Source organism: Leucopleurus acutus, assembly GCF_964270905.1.
Source record: "Leucopleurus acutus genome assembly, chromosome: 2".
NCBI lineage: Eukaryota > Metazoa > Chordata > Mammalia > Artiodactyla > Delphinidae > Leucopleurus > Leucopleurus acutus.
Window position 1 is genome coordinate 83001912 of NC_139143.1, and position 6762 is coordinate 83008673.

A 6762-nucleotide genomic window follows, 5' to 3' on the forward strand; every position below is an offset into this window, starting at 1 on the left:
TTAAGGGCTAAGATCCTGTAAACATACGATTAGGTCTGGGAAAGCAACAGCATTTCATCCCTTCAAAATCAATAGTGAATTGAGAGCACTGAGGCTGAGTTTTGGCTTGACTGGAAAGAGTGTGAATATTGATTAGAGATGTCTGCTATGAGAGGCAGAAGTGGCCACATGTGCAGACAGTCAAATCCCTGGCTTAACCTAAAGCAGGGAGTGGTATGCTAGGATTTATGAGTGAGAATAATTGAAGCACTTGAAGAAGGAGAGAAGATATGAGCTGTTTAAAAATCCTGCACAAGCTGACACCACCTAGAATTCCCATCTGAGCTCTCACATTTCCTTAACACAGCTGTTAAGGGGATTGCTGTTTCCAAAACTTGTCTCATGCTTTCTTGCCTCAAACCACTTGATCTGTGATGGCCCTACACTCTCAAATGTCCCAGTGAAATTCAAGGTAATCTCTAAGAATAATTTAAAATGTTGCTGAAATTGAGCAGGACCCTGCTGGGCCCTCCCTGGTACGAAAGCCCTTCCATGTTCCCAGTTTCTTGTTTGCAGAAAAAGGCTTTAGTCTTCTAGGGGCCTCTCCTGAGTCACAAAAGCCTGACTCAAGAATTAATGATTGAAATAAAAACAAAAATAAACAAATGGGACCTAATGAAACTTCAAAGCTTTTGCACAGCAAAGGAAACCATAAACAGGACCAAAAGACAACCCTCAGAATGGGAGAAAATATTTGCAAATGAAGCAACCGACAAAGGATTAATCTCCAAAATTTACAAGCAGCTCATGCAGCTCAATAACAAGAAAACAAACAACCCAATCCAAAAATGGGCAGAAGACCTAAATAGACATTTATCCAAAGAAGATATACAGACTGCCAACAAACACATGAAAGAATGCTCAACATCATTAATCATTAGAGAAATGCAAATCAAAACTACAATGAGATATCATCTCACACCAGTCAGAATGGCCATCCTCAAAAAATCTAGAAACAATAAATGCTGGAGAGGGTGTGGAGAAAAGGGAACACTCTTGCACTGCTGGTGGGAATGTGAATTGGTTCAGCCACTATGGAGAACAGTATGGAGGTTCCTTAAAAAACTACAAATAGAACTACCATATGAGCCAGCAATCCCACTACTGGGCATATACCCTGAGAAAACCAAAATTCAAAAAGAGTCATGTACCAAAATGTTCATTGCAGCTCTATTTACAATAGCCCGGAGATGGAAACAAGCTAAGTGCCCATCATCGGATGAATGGATAAAGAAGATGTGGCACATATATACAATGGAATATTACTCAGCCATAAAAAGAAACGAAATTGAGCTATTTGTAATGAGGTGGATAGACCTAGAGTCTGTCATACAGAGTGAAGTAAGTCAGAAAGAAAAAGACAAATACCGTATGCTAACACATATATATGGAATTTAAGAAAAAAAATGTCATGAAGAACCTAGGGGTAAAGCAGGAATAAAGACGCAGACCTCCTAGAGAACGGACTTGAGGTTATGGGGAGGGGGAAGGGTGAGCTGTGACAGGGCAAGAGAGAGTCATGGGCATATACACACTAACAAACATAGTAAGGTAGATAGCTAGTAGGAAGCAGCCACATGGCACAGGGATATTGGCTCGGTGCTTTGTGACAGCCTGGAGGGGTGGGATAGGGAGGGTGGGAGGGAGGGAGACGCAACAGGGAAGACATATGGGAACATATGTTTATGTATGACTGATTCACTTTGTTATAAAGCAGAAACTAACACACCATTGTAAAGCAATTATACCCCAATAAAGATGTTAAAAAAAAAAAGAATTAATGATTGAAAGGATGTAGACATGTAGTGAAAAAATAGCAGCTGGGCCAGAAGAACTGTTTACAATTTACACTGTAAATCAGTCATATAGCAGTCACAGAATCTTTAGTTTCTCCCTGAAGTACATAGATGACAGTATCTGAGACACATTCCTGTGTTGTTTTGTAGGTACCATAACCACTGCTAGAGGGAAAAAGCTAACTGCATGATGACCAGATTGTAGCCATGACATAAACTGCTCCATCTTGAGCAGTACTGAATCTATGGTTTGCACAATTCCAGGAACTGGCCTCAAGAAAATGGGAACAAATTGACCCTGGAATTGAAGATTAACTGTGCTTAAAACAATCAAGATGACACTGACCAGACCAGTTTCAAGATGATTGTCAGAGCCGACTGTGCTGTTCTGCATGTAGCTCTCACCTGCACATCCTTGAAGCTTTCCTTTATTTTTATTTATTTATTTATTTATTTATTTAATTTATTTTTTATACAGCAGGTTCTTATTAGTTATCTATTTTATACATATTAGTGTATATATATCAATCCCAATCTCCCAGTTCATCCCACCACCCCCCCACACACACTTTTCCCCTTTGGTGTCCATACATTTTTTCTCTACATCTGTGTCTCTATTTCTGCCTTGCAAACAAGTTCATCTGCACCATTTTTCTAGATTCCATACATATGCATTAATATACGATATTTGTTTTTCTCTTTCTGACTTACTTCACTCTGTATGACAGTCTCTAGGTCCATCCACGTCCCTACAAATGACCCAATTTTGTTCCTGTTTATGGCTGAGTAATAGTCCATTGTGTATATGTGTCACATCTTCTTTATCCATTCGTCTGTCGATGGGCATTTAGGTTGCTTCCATGATCTGGCTAATGTAAATTGTGCTGCAGTGAATATTGGGGTGCATGTGTCTTTTTGAATTATGGTTTTCTCCGGGTATATGCCCAGTAGTGGGATTTCTGGGTCATATGATAATTCTATTTTTAGTTTTTTAAGGAAGCTGCATGCTGTTTTCAATTTACATTCCCACCAACAGTGCAAAGGGTTCCCTTTTCTCCACACCCTCTCCAGCATTTGTTGTTTCTAGATTTTCTGATGATGCCTATTCTAACTGGTGTGAGGTGGGTATATTAACTCTTGAAAAAGAAGCCAGGTTTGTCTTTCAAGTAATCCCATCTTTTCTTTATATTTTGTATAGGCTGCTTCAAGCTCTTGTATATTCCTAATAAAGACAGCTGGGTTTGGATCATCCACCAAAATTTCAAAATCTTTTGAAAGGGTCCAGTAGGGTTTATTCCTTAAAAATATACTCTATCTGTTGACCATAGTGTCTTCACAATATCAAAATATGACAAATTTAAAATACAAACATTTCATGTAGAAACTCTGATATAAACAGAGCCTACTGCTCTTCCTATGGATAATGGAAATAACTGATGGCGACTCAAAGTCTGGATGTTGCAACACTCTATGGCTCCTAATGCTAATATTGGGCGAATTCCATTCAATGAAAACCATTTTAATGACTACTTCCTAGACCCTGCTTACTAACATCCTCCGTAGTCACTAGAAATGTGGCTTCTGGTCCTACCAATCTGGCAACCTACAGAGAAAAAACAGAAGCTTTCCTTTGAAAGCTTTGCCCACTAGTCAGAAGCTGGGAGATGGGTTATTTATTTATTTATTTTAGTTGGATGTGAATTTTAAAAAAAAGTTTATTTTAATTGGGGTATAGTGTATTACAATGCTGCGCTAGTTTCAACTGTACAGCGAAGTGGAGTTCCCTGTGCTATGCAGCAGGTTCTTATTTATCTATTTCATACATATTAGTACATAAATGTCAATCTCAATCTTCCAATTCATCTCAACCCCCATGCCCACCACTTTCCCCCCTTGGTGTCCATACGTTTGTTCTCTACATCTGTGTCTCTATTTCTGCCTTGCAAACCAGTTCGTCTCTACCATTTTGGTAGATCTCACATATATGTATTAATATATGATATTTGTTTTTCTCTTTCTGACTTACTTCACTCTGTATGACAGTCTCTAGGTCCATCCACATCTCTACAAATGACCCAGTTTCATTCCTTTTTAAGCCTGAGTAATATTCCATTGTCTCTATATATCATATCTTCTTTATCGTTTCACCTGCCGATGGACATTTAAGTTGCTTCCATGACCTGGCTATTGTAAATAGTGCTGCAATGAACATTGGGGTGTATCTGTCTTTTTGAATTATGGTTTTCTCTGGGTATATGCCCAGTAGGGAGATTGCTGAGTCATATGGTAATTCTATTAGTTTTTTAAGAAACCTCCATACTGTTCTCCATAGTGGCTGTATTAATTTATATTCCCACCAACAGTGCAAAAGGGTTCCCTTTTCTCCACACCCTATCCAGCATTTATTGTTTGTAGATTTTCTGATGATGCCCATTCTAACCCATAGGAGGTGATACCTCATTGTAATTTTGATTTGCGTACTCCAATAATTAGTGATGTTGAGCAGCTTTTCATGTGCTTCTTGGCCATCTGTATGTCTTCTTTGGAGAAATGTCTATTTAGCTCTTCTGCCCTTTTTTGGATTGGGTTGTTTGTTTTTTTGATATTGAGCTGCATAAGCTGTTTATATATTTTGGAGATTAATCCTTTGTCTGTTTATTCATTTGCAAATATTTTCTCCCATTTTGAGGGTTGTCTTTTCATTTTGTTTATAGTTTCCTTTGTTGTGCAAAAGCTTTTAAGTATCATTAGGTCCCATTTCTATATTTTTGTTTTTATTTCCATTACTCTAGGAGGTGGGTCAGAAAAGATCTTGCTATGATTTATGTCAAGAGTGTTCTTCCTATGTTTTCCTCTAAGAGTTTTATAGTGTCCAATATTACATTTAGGTCTCGAATCCATTTTGAGTTTATTTTTGTGTATGGTGTTAGGAAGTGTTGTAATTTCATTGTTTTACATGTAGCTGTCCAGTTTTTCCAGCACCACTTACTGAAGAGACTGTCTTTTCTCCATTGTATATCCTTGCCTCCTTTGTCATAGATTAGGTGAACACAGGTTCATGGGTTTATCTTTGGGCTTTCTATCCTGATCCATCGATGTAGATTTCTGTTTTTGTGTCAGTACCATATTGTCTTGATTACTGTAGCTTTGTAGTCTAGACTGAAGTCAGGGAGTCTGATTCCTCCAGCTCCGTTTTTTCTCCTCAAGACTGGTTTGGCTATTCAGGATCTTTTGTGTCTCCATACAAATTTTAAGATTTTTTTGTTCTAGTTCTGCAAAAAATGACACTGGTAATTTGATAGGGATAGCATTGAATCTGTAGACTGCTTTGTGTAGTATAGTCATTTTCACAATGTTGATTCTTCCAATCCAAGAACATGGTATATCTCTCCATCTATTTGTGTCATCTTTCATTTCTTTCATGACTGTCTTATAGTTTTCTGAGTACAGGTCTTTTACCTCCTATGTAAGTTTATTCTCAGGTATTTTACTTTTTTTGTTGCAATGGTGAATGGGATTGTTTCTTTAGTTTCTCTTTCTGATCTTTCATTGTCAGTGTATAGGAATGCAAGAGATTTCTGTGCATTAGTTTGGTATCATGCAACTTTACCAAACTCATTGATTAGCTCTATTATTTTTTTGGTGGCATCTTTAGGATTTTCTATGTATACTATCATGTCATCTGCAAGCAGTGACAGTTTTATTTCTTCTTTCTGATTTGGTTTCCTTTTATTCCTTTTTCTTCACTAATTGCCATGACTAGGACTTCCAAAACTATGTTGGATAATAGTGGCAAGAGTGGACATCCTTGTCTTGCTCCTGATCTTAGAGGAAATGCTTTCAGTTTTCACCAGTGAGAATGATATTTGCTGTGGGTTTGTCATATATGGTCTTTATTATGTTGAGGTGGATTCCCTCTATGCCCATTTCCTGGACAGTTTTTATCATAAATTGACGTTGAATTTTGTCAAAAGACTTTTCTGCATCTATTGAGATGAACATATGGTTTTTATTTTTCACTTTGTTAATATGGTGTATCACATTAATTGATTGACATATATTGATGAATCCTTGCATCCCTTAGACAAATCCTACTTGATTTTGGTGTATGATTTTTTTAACATTTTATTAGAATATAATTGCTTTACAATGGTGTGCCAGTTTCTGCTTTATAACAAAGTGAATCAGTTATACATATACATATGTTCCCATATCTCTTCCCTCTTGCATCTCCATTCCTCCCTCCCTCCTTATCCCACCCCTTTAGCTGGTCACCAAGCTGATCTCCCTGTGCTATGCGGCTGCTTCCCACTAGCTATCTATTTTACATTTGGTTGTGTATATATGACCATGCCACTCTCTCACTTTGTCCCAGTTTACCCTTCCCCCTCCCCGTATCCTCAAGTCCATTCTCTAGTAGGTCTGCATCTTTATTCCCGTCTTGCCCATAGGTTCTTCTGACCACAATTTTTTAAATTCCATATATATGTGTTAGCATACAGTATTTGTTTTTCTCTTTCTGACTTCCTTTACTCCATATGACAGTCTCTAGGTCCATTCACTTCACTACAAATAACTCAGTTTCGTTCCTTTTCATGGCTGAGTAATATTCCATTGTATATATGTGCCATATCTTCTTTATCCATTCATCTGTTGCTGGACAATTAGGTTGCTTCCATGTCCTGGCTATTGTAAATAAAGCTGCAATGAACATGTTGGTACATGACTCTTTTTGAATTATGGTTTTCTCAGGGTGTATGCCAAGTAGTGGGATTGCTGGGTGGTATGGTAGTCTTATTTTTAGTTTTTTAAGGAACATCCATACTGTTCTCTATAGGGCCTGTTTGAATTTACACTCCCACCAACAGGGCAACAGGGTTCCCTTTTCTCCACACACTCTACATCATTTATTGTTTGTAGATTTTTT